The sequence below is a fragment of the Pithys albifrons genome, chromosome 4, assembly GCF_047495875.1.
Source record: "Pithys albifrons albifrons isolate INPA30051 chromosome 4, PitAlb_v1, whole genome shotgun sequence".
NCBI classification, from domain to species: Eukaryota; Metazoa; Chordata; class Aves; order Passeriformes; family Thamnophilidae; genus Pithys; species Pithys albifrons.
The window spans coordinates 6,481,438-6,493,565 of record NC_092461.1 but is presented as its reverse complement, the minus strand read 5'-3'; the positions used below and the strand labels follow the sequence as shown (position 1 = coordinate 6,493,565).

Here is a 12,128-nt window from a genome sequence, read left to right as displayed (position 1 = left end):
GCAGCACATGTCCAGCCATGGTGGAGCTGCTCTGTGCCACTCACCGCACTCTGCTTGTGAGGCCTTGAGGGTTGCAGGTACCTGACATAGGGCATCTGCTGGGACCCTTCATTCACTTTTCTCAAAGCCCTTTCCTTTTGAGAAGGAAAACCCAAAGTGTCTGCCTACTCACATGGACACATACCACATATCTCAATCAGAGCTGCTGAGGCAGATTGCTAAACTTAATTACCAGTTCCAAGGGCTGAGATAGTGAATGACAGGTCAATTCACGCAGTGAGCTAGCAAAGATTGCTGATAAATGCTTTCTAATTGAAAGGATGATAAAATACCTATTAGTCACTGACGATTTTGAAGAATGAGTTAGTCCTGGGGTTTTTACACTATGAAGATCAAGAAGTGCTAATCTCATTAGCACTCTGTCGTCATTTCCTACCAGCCTAGTCACTCAAAAGATCCATGAGGGATCGTGACATTGCAGGAGGGTGACCAGTCACTGCTCCCTCAGTCCTATTAAGGAGATTAATAGAAATAAGTATTATCAGCATGGATAAAGTCTGTTGTACTCTGGAGAACATCAGACAATTTTGTGAATTAGGAAAAAAGCAAAGAATAAAAATAACTTCTTACACACAGCTCCCTTTAAAAAGCAAATGTGTTAACAATATGATGTATCCTTTGCACGGCACCTTTTAGCCTGAAGCATAAGATGGAGACTAGTGAGCATTAGGGGTCCAGATACTTGAGGCCCAACAAAGATCTTTGTACAAGCAATTTGAAACTCAAAGCCTGAACTTTGCCCCAAAGACCACTTCATGGATACATGTACCTGTTTTTCACTAAGGCATTTGGACAGTCACTCTGGCAGTGACACAGGATGAGAAAAGCTCTTAAATCATCACAGCACAAAAAGCTACCAAAGCTGTCCTGCAAAAGCTCTGTGCCTACACATGACCCAAAAATTACCTTCTGCAGCATCAAGTGACACAACACTCGCTGCTGGGAAGGCACAAAAACAGCCACCACCCATTAACAGGAACCTCTCCTGCCTTGTTTCCACAGTGTGCAATGCTGGATGATTTTTTTCTGCTGTTTCTTTCCTTTCCAGCTCTTTTGCTCGTTCTTTTAGACCATGAGATGTTCGGAGTGAGACTGACAGTGTGTTTGCTCTGTGCCTAACACAATGTGCTACAGCCCTCCCTTAGGCCTCTAGGTAATGCTTTCATGTAAATTATAATCCATGACACTTGCACACACAGTGTTGCTGAAATGGAGCCCTGCTAGAGGTAAGGCTGGGATGTGGCCAAGTGGCACAAGCCACAGAGCACGTATAAGGTGAAGCTTTGCCAAAGACAAAAGGTCAAGCCATTTTTGCTCCATTAAGATGCAAACCTCACCTTGTGTGTTAGGATGTGCCTTACTTTCCCCCTTCTGCCTCGCCAACATCCACACAGAGTTCTCACTACAGCTATTTGATATCCACATTAAGAAGCCGAAGGTGTTCCAGGATAAAGCACTCCTGAAACTGTGCTTTCCATATTTAACTAGGGACAGATTTACCATCTCTACATCAAAAATTCTGTAAATTCTTTCCACAAAGAAGACCATTGCCCATAGAAACAAGTGTGCCTGGCTGGCATAAGTGACTAGAAACTGATATGAGGGGGGAGAGAAAATAGTTGCACTAACCAGTGTGTGAAAGTAATTCAACAATGGCATGATTAGTGGTGCTCGTATTTATGGATTCAAATAGTGTAGAAGCTTGTAAAACTGCAAAACCTTGTTCTTTTCATTTCAGATCACCAAACTTTTGCAAGTCCAGATCAGTCTTGGTCAGCTCATTCTTCTTGTGCTCATTCTTGTTTGCCTCAAGCCAAAAGCCTCAGGCTATACACAGACACCCTTCTTCCCAGTCAGATGTACAAGGTAGCTATCTTGATAGAACTGTAAGAGACAAATCAGATCAGCAGCTCTGCCAGTAAGATCTTAGAGATGTAACCTGCAAAGGAGGGGCAGAGATGCACAGCTGTAGGCAAAAACTTCTTCCATCAGCTGGGTCCAAAAGATGTGTCAACTAGAGGTATAAGTGACTACAATATTACACTAACGTTTAAAACAATGAGCCTCATTTACTGCCTGGCCATGAATTAAGGTCATCTCATGTCATTCACTTTACAGCACACATGTCTCAGACCTGGTCTTCATACACCCTTTCCATGTTATAATTATGCATCAAATACAGTAATGCATCTGTAAGTATGTATCAAATATATAGTGATTTAATTTATGTGATCTCTAAGAGTACTATCCTTGTTGTGAAGCTACCTATGTTGGTGTAAAACTTCCCTTTACTGATTAATGGAAATGTATTTTTATAATATATTTTATTATATAAGTTGTAATATATATATGTTTATACTTAGATAAATATTTCTGACTTAAGGATATGCCATGCCACTCTATCCATATAACCTACTGAGTGCCCATTCTCACTTAGAGATTTTCTACGAGGTATTTGGAAAAGTGCACCTGCTGCAGCAGGCCAGTCCAGGGTTGTGGTGGTTGTATGAAACTTCAGTATACATCCCAATAAAGGCTCCCTAGCCATTTTCACAGATACTCTGGAATAAAGGACACATATCTCAATGACATAGAAGCTTTTCTCCCTCTCTCCATGCTCTCAACATCAGTGAACATCCTTTGGATCAAAGATTTTTGTTTGATCCCAGGAAAAGGCTAACAGTGACTGCTGTGCTTAGGCAGTTGCTTCAACAATTACTCACAGGGGTGTACTACAAATCAGGTCAGGCAATTTATCTTTTTTTTTTTTTAATAAAAACATCTTTAACTTTTCCCAGTGTCTTTTTTTTTTTTAAATGCTTTCTCAAACCAGCTGCAGCTGCAGCTGCAGCCTCCGTCTCATCAAGCCACAGCCCAAATTAGCATCCATTCAAATTAATAAGACAGATATCCCAAGTTTTATGTTTCATGCTTACTGCAAAACTGAGCAGATATGAAGCATGTTTACAAATGCAGAGACATTTTGGGAGTTGCCCTGTTTGATGTCTGGACTTGTTTTGCACACACTCCTTATATTGCTACAAGTTCTTGGAGGAGGATCCTTCCATGGTGACATTACTAAATTAAATGAAATGAAGCCTCCTTCTGTTTAAGCCAATGGGAACATGGCTTAAAGCTTTGTTTTTTTCTTTTTTTTCCAGTTGCAAGATATCTTTTTAGCTTATATCTTACTGTGTCATCAGTAATTAGGCATGTACAGGAAATCAATCTCAATAGGAATATAAGATTCAAAACCTGCCACTAAGCATTAGATAACAATTCTTTTTAAACATAAGCTCTTCAAAATTATGCTTATTAGTGACATTCAGTGTCTGAGTCAAACTCCTAGATAACCCAACAATAATTAAATTTGTTCAAAAGAATAAGTCTGAAATGTTTTGGTAACCATAGGAATACAGTCCAGTAAGATAAAGCCTGGCCAGAGTTTTCTCTAGACTGAGAAGTATGAATAGCAGCATGACAATTGCTAGGAGGGATGCCAATGTCAAAAAAGAAAAAAAAAAGGCTCATAACAGAAATTTAGACCTGGGAAATCCATGTCAGCCAGTTGCTCCTGTCAGCCTGGAGATTCAGGATTTCCTTACCGGATGCAAACCAGAAGGACTGTTTTTGAGGCATCTATTTCCTTCAGTGGCTGCTTGAAGCAAAAAGTTTTCCCCAATAGTTATGGGAGCTAAGATTTCTCACCTAAGCAGACAGGAAAATATAGATATTTTGTGCTCATATATGTCCTTGCATATCTCAATACAAACAGAGAGAAGGTCAAACGTTGAACTGAAGGGAGGCAGTGTCCCTTCTCTGGTTACATGTCTGCACATGTAGCATCAGGCTCAAAAACTGAGGTGATGTAAATTGGAAATGCTGTTTAAGTCAATAGAGTTAGGCCACTTGATGCTGATCCAAAATGTCTGCTTTAAATATGTAGACAGGCCATGCCCTCTTAAATCTGAGCAGATCCACTGAATCAGAGATAGTTTGCAAAGAATCAAATGTACTCTTTTTTTCCCCTCCACCTGCAGCCTATTAATCCACAAAATTTGGGAAACAATGAAAACCCACTGCAGTGTGTTATTAGAATTTGAAAGGTCCTGCAGACTGTTGGAGTTACTCACAGCAGTTAGGTTAGAAAAGTTGCTCTAGCAACACAATTCTTGAGATGCAGTCAGCAAACCAAGGCTAAAAAAACAAAGAACCCACAAATCAAGGCCAGAAGAACAGGCAGCTTGTTTCATTGCTTCTGACAGCAAGGTAGTTTAAGCCCTACTTTTATTTGGCCATGTGTGTCCTTAGTGATTTTGAAACTGGAAAGGACCTATTAGATATGTTGAATTGGGGTACTGCCAGTAGCTATTGCTTTCAAGACCTTTACACACTGAGATGGGAAGAATGCATCCATGAAATAGATACTGGAGCCTGTGTGTTTGTGCATGTGTGTGTCAACTTCAGAAGTAAAAAGGCCTGAATGAGTTAGATGTGTAAACTTAGCTCCCTTTGGGAAAACTTCTCCTCAATAAATCTTCTACTTTTTCACAAAATACACATTCTTGTTATTCCAGCTTTCTCATATTTTGTAATTTCAACATGTAGTGAGATCAGTGTCTACCTTGGCATAAAGGACTACTGCAATTATGGCATGAATGAGGAATAAAACATCAAGACTGCCACACAGACACAAAAATATCTATAGGAAGGGTTAACAGGCTGCTTTACATTCACAAATAATAGTGTATGGGTTCCCAGATAAATCTTCATTCTTGTTTTTAATGGTTTTCACTTAAAGACTTTATTTAGTCAAAATTCTTCTGTATCATAGAAAGAGGCACCAAAAGAAAGTTTTAGTTGAAAGGACATCACAACACTCTGGCTCTCTATTTCCATCTTGCATCCATATCCTGTGATTTCAATTCTGCTTCCAAGCTGGACTGAAGTAGAAGAAAAGCCCTCCACAACATCACTCTGATAGGGAGAAAAAGATACGTATGGGATAGAGAGCGGCTGAGAGGACACACGGCTGGTCACTCTGCATTGCCTGCTGCACCCCTGGATACTTTGACTGGAGCTTTCCAGACTTTGACTGGAGCAGTGGTCCATGGGTCCTTTCATCAGCCCTAACCTCCAGCAACTGTCTGTCTTTGTGATTGTAGAGCTACCTGCTCACTCCACAGCTAGTAAAGGAAGCAGCCAGACAGCTGGAGCAATAGGCAAGTCCCTGTTGCCTTCCCATGGGATGGCATATGGCCTCTTATCAATTTGCAGAGCTTTCTGGACCAGAAGTGTGAGAAAGGACAAGGTTCTACCACACATCCAGCCATGACAGCTGAGCTCAGCTGGGAGGTGCCTGCAGACAGCTCCCAGCTTCGACCCCTCCACATCCAGCAACAGCAACAAGGATTTCTCAGATGAATGCTCCAGCCCTGGAACTCACTCCCCTTGGCAGCTGCTCAGACCTTGTCTACTGACCTTCGGGGCACCATACAAGCTTCATTCATTTTGTTTAACATTTGATTAACTGAGTTTTCTTCTATAATTTACTCTGAGATTGAGGCCTCCATGGCAAAGAGGGATGAGAAATAAACTTCTTAAATTTTTCTGCAAAAGACAGCAGGGCAGCAAAGCAAATACAGTTACTCCATGCAATCTAAACCAAAAACCAGTACTGTAATATATACAAGAAAACAACCTTAACATTGATAAACCTAAAAACACTGTCAGGGATCTGTAAAGAGTTGACTGCCTCTGTTTGTTTCCTTGGCAAAAAAAAACCACTTCAGACACAGAGTGGAGATACAGCAAAGGGGCAAAAGAAAATGCACAATTAATGTTTTTGTTGTTGTTCGTAAAAACACCTGTTATGCTCAGGATGCAAGAGAAGTTTTTCTATTTCTTTTGTCTCTGAGCAATTGCTAGAGCTGCTGCAGAGATATTTTGCAATTCCGAATACAAAAGGCAGTGGTTTATCTGGCAGTCAAGCTGTGGTTCCCATGATGAAAGAGTCTGAGGACTCTGGTGCTGGCATGCACATACCAGCTACTCCCTCCTGTGATCCTCTACGCTGCAGCTCACTCATTCTCTCTTCGTTTTTCCACGTCAGGACTTTGTTGTAAAGTTTCTGAACACCTCGGCAGAGGCTTCAAATCATCTCCCATCCCAAATGAAGGAACTGCCTCAGGGAAAGAGCCTAGCTAAAGGCTTATGTCCTTGTTGCCAGGACAAAGTAAGGGAAGGGAAAGATTTAAGGGATTTAGGGATTTTAAAGTGTTCCCTGTAATTTGACAGTTATTAATCATGTTACAGCTTTCGTACTGCCTCCAGCTCCTTTGTAACTCAGTATGTACCTGCAGAACTCCAAGGTTTCTTTGGAGCTACATAAGGTGAAAAGAAAAAACCTGAATGGTTCCCAAAGTACTTTAAAATTAGTTGGGTAGATTATGGTGTTGAGGTTTGTTGAGCTTTTCCAAAAATCCCGACAATTTACGTGGACCAAAACAGAGCAGAGCTGAGTCCCAGCAACAGCATGGTTGAAGCAGGTTGTGTTTCCTCAAAGATAAGAGAGAGAATCATTTCATACTTTGGCTGCAGTTGCAGTAGCACTGGAGATACATGAATCACGATGATAGATGTTGCAATGCACAGCAGACTCTTGATTCAAAGTCTCCTCTTTATGAAGTTTTCCTGTCTCTGAGTGAGTATGATGTAGCTTTTGGGTAGGTCCCAGAAGGTGGAAACCCACTTCAGCACAAACTGTACTGAGACCTTTAAGGTAGAGATGAGTCCTCTCTTCCTGGCCAGACAGTGCAAACACAGCTCAAATATGCTCCTCCTCTTTGGGTTGGACCTGGTGAGACCTGGAAAAAGGAAGACACAAGTACTCCATTTTTTGTGTCTCAGCCATTGAAAAGGACAGTCTGGGCAGGGCTAAGAGCCATTAACCTGGACATTAATGGCGCATCCATACACTGGGCTTTCAGCTGTGAATATTTTCAGTTTGATCCCTGGTAGGGCAAGGTAGCATTCAGCACTCATACAGCCTCACCATTTTGGGAGAACCAAGAAAAGCCTTGCAACTTCAGAATCTACATCTGCATCCATATTTTGTAGCTCTTGCCCAGCCCTGCTTTGCACTAATAGTTTTGGAAAACACCATTACAAGAAGAAGGGAAAATCAAAAGTTTCCTATTCTGCATGATGAAGATCCCACTTGGGAAATCACCTACCCCACTACCACTGCAAACAAGATGACAGGTATAAACATTTTATCTAGCTGAGAGCAAACACAGATGCCTCTGCTAAACCTGCAGTTTCAGACATACATGAAAAGGCTTAAATGAAGGAGCGAGGCCAAAAATGAACTTCAGCATCACGAGTAGGCACATTGCTGGGGAGCACAGGGGAGCAGAGGTGGAAGTCACTTAGCAAGAGTATAGGATGGGAATTTGAGTGACTCACAGGAAGAGTAGCTTTCATTATTTCAAAATGTTGAAAAACACCCTTGGTCCTCACACCACGGTGTGGCTCCACATTGAAGGTGTCTCAGGTTCAAAGTGGTGAAGGCATCCATGGGGCACCTGGGTACTCCTGGGACTTCTCCCTGCCCCTTTGATTCCCAGGCACAGTGGTGGGATCTGCACATGCTCTGCAGGGCTGCATCTCCACTGTTTCAGGCAGTCCACAAGGTTGGGGGAGGCAAGTCCCCCTGCACGGGGCAGCTCAGGGGTGTGTTCCTGCAGGGGTACGCTGGCAAGGAGATCAGGGCTTGTGTGTTGCTGTGAAGACGACTTTGATCTTCCTTTTTCTGGAGAAGGTAAAGTGGTGGGAAGGAAAGAGAGGGAAGAGGAGATCACAGAGCATGTAACCACCCAGAAATATTGCCCACCACCTGGGAATCCCCCGAACATGGAGAGGGCTTCCTTTGCCAGAAAGCTCAGACAGCTGTTTTCCCAAAGGGTTCTTTGGCATTAGAATTATCTACTCATAACAAGGAGCATCTTTTAGCCTGTTCTGCTTTTTATTAAGGACTTAGTTAAGCACTTTCTTAATTCTTTTAATGACATCTTTCCTTCATTTCCCAAAGCCAGTCACGCATTGAAATTACTGACCTTAGTAAGCATAAAAAAAAAAAAAAGAGTACCACTCTTTTAATGAAAAAACTTGGCATTAGATCCCAGCAACAACTGCAAAATCCTTATGGAAGAAGCCAATTAAGCAATAAAGCACAATAAAGTACAGCCTATTACACTAACATAATAATTCACACCTACAGTATTGCTACTAGAATCGCACCTGCAGTGTTGCATAAAGCCAAAAGCCAGGAACTGTTAAAACAAGCTAGCCAGTTTATTATTGCAATGTAATTTCTGCCTGGGGATACACTGCAGAAATTATAAAATACTGATATATATTTTTATTTGAATGTGAACAAAAAACTGAATTTTAAAAGGGAAATGAACAAGTGATTTAAGAGAATTCAGATGGAACTTGATTCATTCAAAAGTATAAAAGGCCAAATGCTGACAATTAGCCAGTGGGGTGGAGGTCTGCAGCAGAAGGAGAAAGGAGTGTATGAGGTGATACCATGACATCTTGCATCTGCTCTGTGGCCTGCTCTCATGGGGCAGCTATTCAGCTGACCTCAGCTGAAGGACCTCATTGAAGCCAACAGAGCTATCAGGTACATCGAGCTCACTCCTGGGCTGGAAGTAATTTGATGGAAAAAAATGAAGTGCTTACTCAGAATGTCTAGCATGCTTTCCCTTTGAAACATTCCCCAGTGATAACTATCATAATTATACTTCCTTGCTCAGGTTGGTTACAGCTCAACTGTGTCAGCAGCAGGTCCCTCCATCCTAAAGCATTCCCAAACAAGGAAGAACTAAACACAACAGATCCAGAGACAGTAAAGACCCTCTCTCTTATGGCACTCCCCAGTCAGGTCAGTAAACAAAAAAAGTGCTGTTTTCTTACAGTATGAATGGGGCTGGATGTTCCCATTTCCCTTGGTTATGACCCTAAATGAACCAGTTGCAGGATATAAACCAGGGAGTGGTGCTCTGGAACTTGGGATATACCTTTTCTGTTAAAATTCTGTCAGGCCAGACAGCAGATGTAGCCTGCTCCTGGTCCAACACCTGGTGGGTACTGGAGGCCATGGGGGAGTTGACTGCTGGCATTCATTCTTAGTGCACCTGTAATGCAGTGCCTGAAGCTGTCCCTGCTGTTACAGGCAAAATAAAGGCATTGCCCATTCCTGTGCAGTGGCTCAGAAACCATGCTCCTTACTGTGGGCTCTCTTGGCAGGCTGGGGCCCTGACAAACCTGCTCCACAGCTTCTGTGTCTCCCCATCTGTCCTGGCAGCTCGAGGCTGGTCACCTCTGCCTGGCTAGCACATCCTCCTCCTGCCTGGCCTCCCCTGCCTCCGCCTTCCTGTCTGTCTGAAGAGCTGCCACAAAAATAACCTTCCCTTCCCACTTCTCTGACCTTGTCCCCAGGTGCCCCTGGGAGGCGACAGTCACACCAGATCTGCTGTACAAAGGCTCTCCTGGTAACACTTTAACTCCAAGCAGCCAGGCAGGCAGGAGGGAGGTCAGGGTGGTCCCAGCATAACTTCTGCTGACCAAGTCCATTTCTCCAGCGTGGCACAACAAAGTCCCTCATACAGAGAGTCTCCTCATGCTGGATGGACAGGGTGGTCCATCCTGCCCTTGCCCTAGTCTGCATTCTGGATCTCCCAGAGTATCTTTGGAACAGCAGCAAGTGATGCTTGCTTGCCAGCAGAGCCAGAGGACTGCAGGCACACTTCACTCTTGTGCCATAGGTGGCCCCTCAGATCTCCAGACCATGCCAGACAGTCTCCAGAAGTCCATAAGTGATAAAATCCAGGGGGCCACGCACTCTGTGAGGAGCTAAACACAGAACCTGTTGGAAACCCCATAAATTACAGCTCACAGAATTACACAGGATTACCACTAATTAGTTAAACAAACCTCACCCTCTGTGATTTCTATGGAGACTCAGTGGCTCCAGCTTCCACTGCTTCTCTGTGTTGCCCAGAACTTATCAGGGGCACTCACCTCAAAACTGGGTCGACTTGCAACATTTTCCTGAAGCACTGTTTGCTTTAGCCTGAGGATTTCTGTGTACAAAACAAAACAAAACAAAACAAAAAACCCAAAGCAAAACACAACACAACAAACAAGTAGATAATTTCAAGAAACAAATTAATGGCTTTAGGGACCAAACTGGGGAAAGGGGGTGAGAAAAAAACAACAGTGGGAACTGAGGGACTTTAGAAGTGCCTGGAGCATGCCCGGAACTTGTGCTGAAGCCAAATGGGGTGAAAATAGGTCACATCTTTTTTTCTAAAATTTGTATTCCACCTGTTTAAGTGACTCCTTGAAAAGTTGTAACAGCCAAAAGTGTGTTTCACAGCTCTGAACACAGAGGGGAAGTAAAACTAATCTGGTCTTTCTCTTTTTTTTTTTTTTTTTTGGTGTGTGTGAAACAACATCCTTTCCAAAGATAACAGTGGTGTGCTCAATTCAGTACCCAAACTGCACTACTAAACTACCACACATACATACATTAATTCTAAAACCTAGAAATATAGGGGAAGGGGAGTGACACTCCCTTTTTTTTTTTTTTTAAGAAGCCATTTCTAAAGATGTGGCAAGGAGGAGGGAAAAAAAGGCATAGAAAGACACATTTTATATCAAGACCAGATGTGGAAAGGGGGAAAAATACTAGGTTTGTGCCAACCAGCATCAAGGAGAATTTTTTTATGTTTCAGCTTCAGAGCTGAATCTGCAGCACGCCACGCCACATGCTGATATCCGTCAGTCTAATGACTGTGGCATTTTAGCAGCATAACACTCCTGCCAGGCAGAGAAAAGGGAGTTGGTAAACTAAAAGCAACCTCTTCTCTCCATCTATTACAGTATAACCTTTTGGACAGTTAGTGGAAACCAGTTAAAACAGTGCTGCTGTCCAAACTTCAGACCCATTGAAAAGCTTGCCTTGGCCCCAAGCCAAAGTCCAGTGTTTTATTACCAGTCTCATGTCTTTCTGTCCCTTGCCTTCATTATGCACTTATTTTCTTAGCTTTTTAGAGAAAAAAAAATTTAAAAAGTATCCTTATAGTACAACAACTATCTTAACAAATCCTGGTACATGTCATGGACCTTGTTAATTGATTCCACATCCCAAACAGAAGACTTGGGCTATTTTTGTTGTTCAAAGCTGTACATTGGCCAACATCCTCTGCATATAATTAACCCCCTATTTCCATGGAATCTCTGCATTAACTTATTACAGACTCAGCTGGTAATGAACTCCCAGGAGAAGTCCACACACAAACATTGGCCATTGGCTTCGCTGCCCACATGGATTAAACAAAAATTAATCTCATCTATTTGGTTATTCATTTGGTGTCTTTAAATTGGAGGCATTTTTCTGCTTCGTTTGATGCACACAAAGAAAGAGGGATCTGGCTACTGAACTTTATCCAGAAACATCCATGTGTGGAGCAGATTAATGGGAACTTTTCATACCCATAATAGCTTTACAGCAGCGAAGTAGAACACGCAGTTCTCCCCGGGTGACTATAATGCTCTGGGAGACAGGGAAAACAAATGTGGCTAGAAGATAGTAATGTTTTACTCATCAAGTTCTGTGTAGTTTAGACATCATTAAAGTGACATGTTTAGAACTAAACCTGGGAGGAAACTCATCTTTTGTTAATGTGAGGGGTTTGGTTTGTGGGTTTTTTGTTTTGGCTTGGTTTTGGTTTTTGTGTTTTGGGGTTTTTTGTGGGGCACTCAGACTTTTGGACACTGAAATATAAAGAAGGGTGTGACAGATAGAGATGTCCCAAAGCAGCTGCTGGTATCAAGTGACCACACATAAAATGGTAAAAGGGAACTGACAGTCAGGCTAGTAAGGAAAAGCAGCAGCAGCAGGGCTTTCTGATTCCCCCCTACCTGCTTCCCACTGGAAATGGTAATTTCTAACTGAAGAAAGCAGAACAGATATTTTTATATCTCTTATGACTTAA

General features: G+C 42.4%; 1 long non-coding RNA gene across 1 annotated transcript; it reads right to left on the bottom strand.

Annotated features, from left to right (window-relative positions):
- Window positions 1–5,048: 5,048 nt before the first annotated feature.
- On the bottom strand, window positions 5,049–10,645 carry LOC139670833 (uncharacterized). Its single transcript, XR_011697582.1, has 3 exons — window positions 10,150–10,645; window positions 7,528–7,873; window positions 5,049–6,926 (listed from the first exon to the last, which is right to left on the bottom strand). It is a non-coding gene; the product is annotated as an uncharacterized lncRNA (long non-coding RNA).
- Window positions 10,646–12,128: the final 1,483 nt, after the last annotated feature.